Here is a 12,802-nt window from a genome sequence, read left to right as displayed (position 1 = left end):
TGCATAACAAACTCACGGGCTTGTAAATCACATTCATTTAGCATATGGGCTGGATAACCGCCCTTGAAAAGTCAGCTTTTACCTTTGAAATTTCTAACTGCCTGTCATCTATAGAGCTAGAGTGGGTCCATACCCGAGCTAGTAAGGCATGTGTGGTACTAAATAAATGGTTGGGGGCATGTGCAGACCCATAGTTTGTAAACTTTCCTGCACACATGCATTTTCCATAAACTGAAGTTTTTAAATGTGGGCCCATACGATGTACTAAAACTATCAGAAAGGAGTGGGTGTCTGCTTGTCCCCCAGGGATCTGAAACCCTACTGCTGCAACATCTCAACTCCCTCTCATCCTTCATCCAGTTTATGATTGAACTAAAGACAAATAACACCCTCTCCTTTCTGGATGTTTTAGTACATCAAACTTCAGTTTATAGAAAACCCATGTGTACAGGCCAGTTTACAAACTATGGGCCTGCACATGCCCCCAACCATTTACTTATTACCGCATGTGCCTTACTTGCCTGTGTATGGATCCACTCCAGCTGTGTAGATGACAGCCGGTTAGAAATTTCAAGTAATACCGAAACATCCAAAAAATACTACCACCGTTTGTATATAAACATATGGTAACTTGAAATTTTATTGAAAAAGAGAAAAAAAATTGCCAAATTCTATCGGGGTGATATTACATCAGAAAAAAAAGGGGGGGAATGACTAGTTTATATATATATATACTTTTTAAATTCAGATTTGATTTTAAAGCATTTATATAAAAATTTCAAAATTCCAGGAAAAAAACTCATTCCACAGAAATTCACCATTTAATGAGTCAGTTGCACTGCTCAGAAAACTTCATATCTGCCTGCACAGTTACCCCCAGGTCCTTTTTGTTCTTTACCACTGTCAGTGTAGTACCACAAAATTGATACGTTACTCTGGGGTTGCTGTTTCCCATATGTAGTACTTTACATTTGTCAATGTTAGACTTCATTTGCCACCTCTCAGCGTACTGTCATTAGTGTCCTTAACAACCCTGCCAACCTTCATATCATCTGCAAACTTGGACATTAAGCTTGATATACCATCATCAATATCATATATAAATACAGAAAACAACATTGGACCGAACACGAACCCTGAAAGACTCCACTAATAACATTAGTCCACGATGAGCAGTGATCATTGATTACCACTCTCTGTCTTCTCCCACTCAACCATCGATTTATCCATAGCAGCAATTTGTCTCCAATGCCACAGTGTTCAGCAATCTTCCATGTGCAACAGTAGAACAGTATCAAAAGCCTTTCTAAGATCCAAATATATGATATCAAAGTTATTCTCTGCATCCAGTTCCTTTGTGACCACATCATAGTATCCAATCAAATTGGTCAGGCAATACAAAACCATGCTGTGTTCGAGCTATAACTGAAATCTTGTCTAGATGATCCTGCAGTGCTTCTTTTACCAGTGCCTCCATTAATTTTCCTGGAACAGAAGTTAAACTAACAGGTCTATAATTACTTGTGTTGCCCTTTGATCCTCCTTTGTCAATTGGGATCACATTTGCACATCTGCAATCCATGGGTACCTCCCCTGGGTCCAAAGAAGCTCTCATAATTATCGCTTTCTTCCTTTGCTGCCTCCTTTAATATAACTGGATAGATCCCATCCACCCCAGGTGCCCTCTTTTTATGTTTATCTTCAACAATTTCTCCTCCACTTTCCTTTCAGTTATTTCAAAATCATCAAGCTCACTGCCAGAGTTCAATTCACCTCTGACATTCCCCTCCCTAAATAACTCATGTGTGAATGTAAATGCAAAATACTCATTTAGTTTGTTAGCCACCCGATCAGGATCATCAACAGTTGAACCATCAATGTCAGTGGACCAATCTGATTCATCCCTTTCCTTCTAGAGTTTACATAGTTAAAGAACTCTTTGCTGTTTTTCTTTGCATCCTTTGCCAAAGATTTCTCATAATCTGCCTTTTCCTGCCTAATCTCCTTTGTGACTTGGTTACAGACCAGCTTATATCTATCATAAGCTTCCATGCCACCCATTAATTTATATGTATCCCATGCATTTTTCTTCTCTGCCATATGTCTCATTAGTTCATCTGACATCCATTTAGGTCTAATCCTTGAACAATATTTCTTAGTTGGTATGTAAAGCCTAGTAGCTTTCAAGATTAATTCTTTAAATGCTTCCCATTTTGAATTTGCTGTTGGTAACATCATCAGTTGGTCCCACCGTATAGAATTTAAATACTCTCTCAGACCATGTAGTCGCTTTTACGAAAGCAAAATCCTTTCCCTTTACCCCTGATGGTAGTTACCTCTTTGGGTAAATCCCATTTCAGCACACTGTGATCACTGCCACCTAGTGGTTCCTTATATCTGGAGATTCTTAATGCATGAAGTTGATAACATAAATAAATTCAAAGAAGAACTATTTGAGGGAATGGATGAATGAGATGAGTAGTGATTTTTTTTATTATTATTATTTTTTTTTTTTTTTTTCTGGCTGATGCTCTATAAGCTTGCTTTCTTGCATTATTTGTCACTACTAATGCTAATAATAATGAGTAATCTCCTAATAATGAATTGCATTAATTATTATATGAAATTTTTATTTTTTAATGAAAAATTTGAAAATTTAAGAATGGTTTTTTTTTTTTTTTTTTTTTTTTTTTACATGCAGTTTTCAACAAAACAACTTTTATTTAGTTTTTAAAAAAAAATTATAAAATGTAAACATTAAATTGTTAATCACTTCCATTTTCAAATTTCTCATGCTATAATCACATGAAATTCAAAATTACATATGCACACAATTCTGCATATATGCTAGTATATAAATATTAAATTATATATATATATATTGGTCGATTTTATTTAATTAAATGGTATTTATCTGTAGGGAATTAGGTGTATAAGGACCAATTAGGTGTATGTATGTATATATATATATATATATATATATATATATACACACACACACACACACACAAAATACATACACACTTCTATACTGTACATGCATACAGCAGATATATAGGTTGCAACACATGACAGTTTCTTTCATGCAATTACTCTGTTAAAAATGTAAAATTTCACTTCAAAAACTACTGTGGTAAAATAGTGTCTATATTTAGGAAAGTAGAGAATACACCTTGAACCAAAAATTACAAAGATACTTTTTGCTGCATTTATCAAGGAGTGACCATTACCAGATTAATAGGATTTGAAAATTCTTATATTTATTCTTAATTTAATAGTTTCCCTTATTCTGTTCTCTCTGCTTTAGCTTATTTTTTTGAATAAAGTAAATTTAGCTATATTTTATACATGCTTTGTCTTTTTGTTTTTCTTAAGAATAACTAGATGACTAATAAATTTTTTAGTTTGCTGGTTTGATATTTCAGTTAGAAACACCATATTAATTTGTTTGCTTCATTATATATATATATATTTTTTTATTTCAGATGCCACAGAAGAGCTAAGTTAAGTAGGAGATCCTTCATGCCTTGAACAGATATAGGATTGAATGAAATATAGAAAGGATGAAAGAATTATGACCATTTCATCTCCATCATGTTGTACCAGGCACTAATTTTACATAGAATCTAAAAGTGGACCCTCAAAAAATGCTTTCATGAAAGTTCTTATCATAGAAGGACCTTGTAGATATGAAGCTTTAAAACAAGCATTTATAGATGTAGGATAGTATTTGCAAACCTTTACTTATGGACTGTATAATATTTATTCAGATTTGCTAGTTTTAGCTGGGGCACACTCCAGATGTACTGTGATCCAAGAATCAGTATTTCAAGGGAAAAAGATATTTATATGAGTATCTTGAAACTCATAACCTGTTAATGTAGCATATCTGCACACTATTTTGTCAGAATATTTTGATAACAGCATTTAAATTTATATCCACTCATATTATAGTGTCCAGAGTTTGCAAAGTTTTGTGTTCTACAAAATTTCTTCAGTGATACTTTAAACTACGGTCGATCATTTTTTCAGCAAAACTTTTTCTGACTGAAATAAGAAGATATAGGATATTCATGATGTTTTCAAAAGAATAGTTTTCTGTGAATTTGTATTAAGGAATTTAGTGGTGTTAAAAAAGTGAAAATTAGTGCCATTCACAGCCATCTGGAGTGTTATGGAAAAAAAAGGGGGGGTAGTTCCTGCCTTTAGTCTACTTGTAAAGTAACCACATATTACAGGGTATGATTTCACCCATTGGCAGATTAAGGTTTGCAAAGTCAGCATATATAGGAAAATTAACTTTCCTGAAGTCACAGTATACCTGAAATGCAAGACTGTTTACTGTCTGTGTGGAAAATTGTGAAATGCTGTACAAGAAGACAATTACTTTTACCATATCATATGATGACAGGATTCCATTGTGAGAAGTACTGGTCGTATCATTCTCTGTTGGAGATAGCTCCTCGTTCAGCTTTATACTGTGCAGCATACAGCAAGGAGCCTTACATATACTGGTTTAAATGTATAAGAGATTTTGTGCTGGATGAATGGGTTGGACATTACATTTTTTATCTTGTTACTTAGATGGGCAAGAACGTATTTTTGCCCACCATCGTCAATGGCTTTAATGTTAACAGCTCTTGTGTGACTAAGGATTCACAGTATTACCATACTTCAACGAGCTTATACTGTTCATCACTCCTAGACCTTGGGTAATGTCCACCGTTAGAGCAGTACCAGTAATCTGGATAGTTTAGAGGTCCCTCTTCTAAGACTAGAGAAAGAGAGACCAAGCACACCTGTCCTGGGCTGCCTGCGGAGTTTATTTTGAAAGTTACATTTAACATTAATGATATCAGGCAACATCGTGTCCCAACTGTGTCTTGAGATGGTTCTTGCCAGAGAAGACCTATTTTCAATTTAAATGACTTGTATAAAAATGTTTAGGCTACATCATAGGTACAGTTGTAGGTTCCATTTCAACATTCCAGCTGCTGTACTTAGTAGTGTTTCATTCCATCTCAGTGCAATGTTTGTTGCATGCTAAATATATATATCTTTGCGGTGTGTGCTGATTTTTTTCATATGTTCATTTCCCCTATCCCTTTTATTTTAAATTTTAATGTTTTTTTATAACCTATTCTTGTGAATTAGTTCATAGAAAAATTAGCTTTTTTATGGGGAAAAGCACTTTTTGATGTTACCTGTTTATTATAGAAGTAGCTACATTAATTATCAAACATGTGCATTGGACATCATTTCCTATTACCAAAAAAAAAAAAGAAAAAAAAAAAAGAAAGAAAGAAAGAAAATCATTTTTCATATGTAAAATGAAGCAGATAACAGGTCTCCACCTTTCTTATGGGAGATTTGGAAAGAAGTTTTGGGAATTATATTGGGGACTGGGTAAGGCAATTATTGCCCTAGTTTTTCTATGGTAAGTTAAATAGAAAAATAATCCACATTGTCAGAGCTTCCTATTAAGAAGGCTTAGGGAGATAAAAGAAATTTTGTTGGTATCCACATCTCCATAGAAAGTTAAAATATCTCTTTTGGGTCATCCCGCCCCTTCCCTTTCTCCCGTCTTTAATAAGCACCGAAAAAAAAAAAAAATTTTGACTTGAATGTATCAGATGAAGATGCTTTTCCTGTCCCAGTTGCCAAAGGTGTTTTTTATAAAAATGTTTTTCGTAGATATAAATACGGTAATACTGAAACAAACATGTTAATACGCCAAAAAGACACATGCCATTCACTCACTGAACACACCACATAAACAGTGAATACACATCAAATGCCTTGGCACAAAAGATTGCACCATTGTGTGCATTCTCAAATTTTGCCATATTAGGTAATTCTCCCTTTTACTCTGGACTATCGCAGATAAAGTCTAGAGTAGAGGGAATAGAGAGAAAGGATTGTCATGTATTTACCTCAGTTAGTAGTAGGTTCACAATAACTTAGTTTACATACTACTTAGTATATCGCCAGTAGTAGTTTAGTGAGAAGCAGCATGATGAATTAAAAAAAAAAAAAAACATTGATTTATGTTGTTGTATTGATCTTGTACAGAAACCTAACATTAATGATATAATTGATAATGACATGTCAGAGCTTGACAACACTACATACTGTGATATCTCTATCAAGAGTACTGTTATCTCCATTAATAGGATGATCTTTTATTGTTTACTAAATAACTGTTTTAAATAGCAAAACTATGAACTACGTTTGGAAGCATAATTTATGTGCTGTGTCAGTCAGGAAAATAGTGTTTCATTAATATTGTTTTGTCTGAATAAACTAGAATTATATAGTGCTGCCATTTTCACTGAGCATATTAAGTTGGGAATTGACTCCATAGTGTTGTTTTTATATGGACATTTTATATGGATGAAATTTCTTTGGCATAGTTAACTGCTGTGAGATGTGCCAAAACAACAACTTGGTGTATTGTCAACTAAGAAATCTCTTCCCCATTTTGTAATATTATTTGATTGATAGTTACTGTTATATATAATGACTAGCTTAGCCCTGTAATTAGTTCAGACCTAGTGATATCATTCATCATGTTGCTTCTCTCACAATTTTAGAGAAAATGTAGATAATATATCAGTAGATAAGCATTGCCTAGTAAATAATGAGGAAAGTGATTTTATGATTGATGAAAGGTCATTGATTAGAAGTATAAGCACATGTTTCAGGTACCAGCATCACTTGGATGCTTGGTTCAAGTTGTATCAGTTCATGATCACCATTAGGATGTATATACATATATGTGAGTCTACATAATTTTCCACACATATATGCATATATTATTCTGCTTCTTTATTGCATAGAATGTAATTACACATTTTGTTTAATACATGTAGTTTAAGAGTTTCATTATTATTATATAGATCATGCACTTTGATGGTTGGAAATGATTGACTACCATTAATTATGGCCGCCGTGGTTTGTTAGTTCTCTACAAACAGAGGTAGAGTTATTTATTTTATTTATTTGTACAGCACCTTCGAACTATTTAAGTAGTTTATTTCTCTAGGGTACCTGATGGTATTGCTGCAGTTTTTAAATGTTATGAGAGCCTGGACTGTACAATGTATATAGCATATCACTCATTACAAGGACGGAAGGCATTCCTTTAATTTCATGCCCTGCCCTGCCCTGCCGTGCCACACCACATTATAAAGTCATTCGTCGCTCCTCTAGTGGGGAATATTGCAGGCTTCATGGCATGTTTCTGTTGGGCCATTCCTCTTCTGTGGATTGAAGTGACTGACCAACTGTTAAGTTCGGAAAGGTATATTCCTCCTGTGATCTGAATGCAGTGGTATTACAGAAAACAGGGCTTGATAGAATACATAGCACAACAGCAAGCTTTTATTTTATATTCAGCACGAAACTTTCGTGACTATATATATATTTGCTACACTTCGCATTTTCAAAGGCTTGTGATTTCGCAAAAAAAGGGCATTTATTTTCTTCAGTAATTATTTCTTGTAAGTTATTCTTTTTAGTGGAATGGTCCATTTTCAATCTCTGCAACTGCAGACTTTGTTATCATGAACACTGTATTAGGCCTATTCTGTCAGATTCATTATATCAAACTTGTACCCTAATGTTTACCTTATAACAATAAAATACAGCTTTGGAAAAAAAAAAAGTGCAGACTTTATTTTGATGATTCATTTCTACGACATGTTCATTGAATAGTCAATTCTACACCACCATTTTACATATTGGATGAAAATGTATGTAAATGTTACCTTGTATATTATTGAAGCCTAAAAGGTGGAGTTTTGTTAACGATCACATTATACGTATAGTAGATGATGTTGTTTTCAGTCCACTTTTTTTTTTCTTTTTTTTTTTTTTTTTATTCTTAATAAGAGATTCGGAGAATTCAGTTATCACTTCTTAAATGGATTATTATTCTTCAGAAAATTATCAAAAGTTTGCAATATATACATAATATTATGTAATAATACAACTTTAAAAATCTTTTCCCTTAATTACTTAGATATATTTTGTTCACAGTTCTTTCACCTGAAGCAGTTACAAAAGTAATGAGATTTCTCTTTTATTCCTTATTAGTATCATCCTAATAAGCATGTTTCTTTTCTTCTTCCCTCTCTCTCTCTTTTTAACATGGAGAAGTAACTCTTGAATATGAGAACTCGTCAATAAGTTTTGCACACTGCTTATTATTAATTCTGAACAAAGTACAGTTATGAACCTTCAGTATCCTGCTACTTGTTGATAAAAGTTTGCCACTAAACTTTAATCAACCATAAAGTTTGCCACCAAACTTTAATCAACCATCTAGCTAATACCATCTATCACTCCTTTCACAGTGAGAATTACATGATGTTTACTATATCTCTAAAGCAGGGGGTATCAAACTCAAAAGTGCTAGTGGGCTGCACAAATGATTCTGGAAGCACATGGGCCTCGCTAATGCCAGTAGAGTACTGTATGCACCAGTAGCATTAGCGAAAAAAATATATTAAAATATTTTCACATATTTCCCTGTAAATATTTGCAATCTCATGACTATTAATATTTATGAAGTTCATATAAGTTCTGAATTTTACTTAAATCTTATATTAGTGTTATCTCCTTTAAGTGTTTTCATTATATTAGCATTAGCATTAAGTTTAACACTTAAATTGTGAAATCTGGGGAGGCTGCCTATTGCTAGCCAAGAACCTGGGTGTAATTGTGCAGTCTGATATGTAGTTCTCTGAGCAGTTCAGACAGGTGCCAGGACAGCTCCTTGGTTTTTGTCAATGATATACAGGAATTTTGCTAGCAGGGATAAGGTGATTATCCCTTTCTATAAGGCAATGATTGGGCCACATCTTGAGTACTGCATACAGGTTTGGTGGCCTCATTTTAAGAGGAATGTAGAGCTGCCGGAGAATACAGAGAAGGGCAACAAGATTTGTGCGGGAACAGAGGGATGCTCTTACCCAAAAATGCTTCATTCCTTCAAATTGCAGCTTCTGGAGACTAGGCACCTGCAAGGTGATGTGATTGAGGTGTTTAAGGCTTTGAAATGGCTTGAGCAAACTCAGTGCTAATGGGATTCTTCCTTCTCTCCCAGGCTATGCACGTGAAAGAGCATAAATTCATATTGAGGAAGGATGACTTTAGAGCAGATGTGCAAAAGTTTACCTTCAGCCAACAGGTGGTTGATTGCTCGAACAAGCTTCCGTCTGTTGTTGTGGAAGTGGATAGTTTGATTAAGTTCAAAGAACTAGACAAGCTATTGGAAGGGATGGATAAGTGAAATGGGATTTTTTTGGCTGATGCTGTATAAGCTTGCTTTCTTGCATCATTTGCCACTGTTAATACTAACAAGAATTCATCCTTTGAAAATAACCCAAAATTTTGAGGACTGAGATCATATGTAAAAACCTCCCAGAAAACAGCTCAATAACTATATATATAGTAGTACTATATATACATATATTACTATATACAGACCTTGATAGGTTGTGTCATATTTCAGAATTTATCTGATTGCTTTTTTACAGTTGAAGTTCTCCAAATTTCACTAGAAATGACTGTTGACCTTTGTGCAACATGAATGCCAAGAATATATGAGAATGTGTAAGCAACAATGGCCATTTGTTTCATTTTACTTGAGTCTGGAAGATGAAGGGTGGTGCCATTAATCAAATAGCCATTTTAATCAGCTGCTAATATAGTATCTAACTGGTACCACTTTTTTAAATTTTTATTATTTTTTTTTAAATTTGGAAATAAAATCCTCCTGTGTTCCATTTCCTACCAATATTCTCTACAGAATTTTCTGTCTTCATTTTGGTATACTATGAATTATGAGAAATAAATTCTTTATTTGGGATTAAAATAGATGTCAAATGTGTGATAAAATCCATGTTTCTTGTACTCAAGCCCTATACTATACTAATGTGAGACACTAGTGAGAGCTGCCTAATTTGCTGTAGGGCCTTGATTGTGCCAGCATCCTAGAAATTAAATGTAAATAGCTTGACAGAAATGCAGATGATCACATTCTGTTGTGTCTGCCAAGTGCCACATAAGCTATTGCATCTCAGTTTGGGGATGAGTGGCCTTAAGTTCTGGGAAATATGATAAAAACATTATTATTATGATTGGTTTCTCTCATTTACTTTTTTTTTTTCAATATTCTGTTATTGAGTTTAGAAAATCATATAAGAACACTATGTTCAGTTCAGTAAAACAAGGCAACTATTTTTGTTTTTTAATAATTAAAACAAAAAAGGTGTCTCAAAGGTGCCGCGTAAGCATATTTGTTCCTTTTATTTCTTAGGACATGAGCAGCAAGAGGATTAATTCAAGTTCAAAACATTGTAACTACACTTGCAGTGATTTACTGCAAAAAGGAAAGCTTTTCCAGCTGGACAGTAACAAAGACATTACATACTGATTATCTCTTTTGCCTTCAGACAGAAGGTGGGTTACCCAAAGAAATGAAATTTTTTGATTCATCAGATGTTCTAAAAAAAAAAAAATGGTATAAACTGTGATATGAATAATGCCAGCAAGACATACAATCTCACCACAAATCAAGTCTTCACTCTTCTTGTGACAGCTCTTTGTTTTTTTAATAATTCTGCCAATTGTGGTTTAAGGTCTTCCAAATACAGGCTAATCTTCCACACTAGATTACTTGTGAAAAAATTAGCCCTCTGGGATCAGCATATTTCATGTGTAAATCTGCCACATGCTGTTTTAAATTTTTGCAAATGGTGAACTCGCACAGCCATCATTGTGTTACATGGCTTCACATTTGTCGCTCATACCCTGCTACTTAGAAAATGATATCACTGAGTTTGCCAGTGATGTCACTTCATCAGTAATGAATATTCAATAAACTAAATACTGTATACACTTTACCTTACATATATTTTTAGAAATATTGAGTGCTGTGCCTAACTTACTGACTTAAACTTGTTATTTTAGTCCTAATCCTACCCTGCAGAACATGATTCAAACCATTACAAAATTCTTTTTCTCTTTTAACTTTGACATTGTTATTGAAAAACTGTAATTGCTTTTAACTTAATTGGCATTTGCACAGAATATCAAAATATTCTGAAAAATATATTTCCATCTTCCATTTGACATTTTTTTTTTTTTTTTTAAATTAAGGGGAATTATCAGTACCTCTTTATTGAGTGCAAATACAGTACAGTAGACTCCTGTTTATTCAAAAAGGTTGGGACTGATGGTATTTTGGATAGTCAGTGTTTTTGGATAATCAATTTTAAACACTCTAGCTACAGTACAAAAAGTAAGCAGAAAGAAAATTGATGAGAGCAAATTCAGTAATTAGTAGGTAGTAGACCATGCTAGTCTTATCCACAAACAAAGTCACGTGGTTATGAAAGAAACCTACTTACGACATACAGTTCATGCTTCATCTCTGATTTTGTGCATTTCTGTTAAAATGTAGAAAGAATTTATTACACAGAAGTCATCAAACTGTATAGGGAAAACTTCCTGTTTATGGAAAGTTAAAATTAGTGACTATACATATAACACTTTAAAAAAACAAGGCATATGAAGGGGGTGAAAATACTAAGAAGCTTGATGTGTCAGATAAATTATCCATGCCATTTCTACATAATATACTAATATAATGCATAAAACTTTGCTGAAAACAGATTAAACTGCAGTAATTTATGTAATTGTGAATTTATGGAGTTTTTTTTTTTTTTTTTTTTTAAATTTTGATGATGGTTTTATGCATCATATTAGTGTGGTTATATTGCACAGAAGGAATACTGATAAAATTTACTCTTATCATTTTTTTTTTTAATTTTATTTATTATTATTATTGTTTTATTATTATTTTTTTTTTCATTCATAATGCTTTAAGTGGAATCACAATTTATTATATTTGGGTTATAATTTTGTTTCCTACAGTTTAAATATGAAATATGTCAATATCTTTGAGTGAAATATGAGAGAAACTAAAAGCAAAATAAAATTTGGATGATCAAAATTTCAGATAACTATAATTCTACCATACTTTGCTATTAGCCTTTTCCTTTAGTGAATATTTTATCAATTATTACTCATTTATTTTTAAAAAAAAAAGTTTTGGACTTAGGTGTTAATTAACCCCAAGTGGCACATGGTGTCAATGAGATCACAGACAATATTTCAGCAATTCATGCCTTCATCTACTCCAGCCACACAGTTAAAACTCTTGGCACTTCCGTAGCCAGGTGGGAAGGAGCAGCAGTGCGTAGTACACACTTCTTGATTAGACCGGGGTTCGAGCCCATCACCACCAAATACGGAGGATGCGGAAAGGTCAAGGAATGACCATCGCATATCCCGGAGCAATATGGCCTTAGTTGCTAATGCTCCTAAAAACCAAATAACAAACAAACAAACAACAATTGAAACTCCTAAGAGCTGATTTTGAAAATGTTTTCTTTGATTTTTCTAATAAATTATTGCACAAAAATTCAGGAATTAAATTAAACCCAATTATATGCACATGCTGAATGGCATCTGTCATGTACGATTAAAGAAAGCAAGCTTTCCTGACAGTTACTTTCCTCTAATCAGTAATGCCCTCTGACTTCATGACAATGAACATCATCTGGAATCAGAATCTTGATGCCTGCATTTCATGTTTTGTGTAGCAGTGCTCTTATTAGTGATGGGCTGGCACCCAATTGTTGGATGTTTGCTGAAGCACATAGGGTTCTTGATTTGCATTTTATTTGCTATCAGGTCTAAAAGGAGTTTTAATTTTAAAATTACTTAAAAA

General features: G+C 33.5%; 1 protein-coding gene across 6 annotated transcripts in view; it reads left to right on the top strand.

The window, feature by feature from the left end:
- bru3 (CUGBP Elav-like family member bruno 3) overlaps positions 1 to 5,118 on the top strand; it is a 714,377-nt gene extending 709,259 nt beyond the window's left edge. For all 6 annotated transcript variants that reach the window (XM_090373320.1, XM_090373312.1, XM_090373338.1 and 3 more), the window contains exon 13: positions 3,486 to 5,118. The gene's annotated coding sequence lies outside the window, so the exon portion shown is untranslated. The remainder of the gene's footprint in view (positions 1 to 3,485) is intronic.
- Positions 5,119 to 12,802: the final 7,684 nt, after the last annotated feature.

The sequence above is a fragment of the Mastigoproctus giganteus genome, chromosome 1 (assembly GCF_048544385.1).
Source record: "Mastigoproctus giganteus isolate SK-2022 chromosome 1, ASM4854438v1, whole genome shotgun sequence".
In the NCBI taxonomy this organism is placed as follows: Eukaryota; Metazoa; Arthropoda; class Arachnida; order Uropygi; family Thelyphonidae; genus Mastigoproctus; species Mastigoproctus giganteus.
The sequence above is the reverse complement of the archived record's forward strand: the minus strand, read 5'-3'. Positions and strand labels throughout refer to the sequence as shown.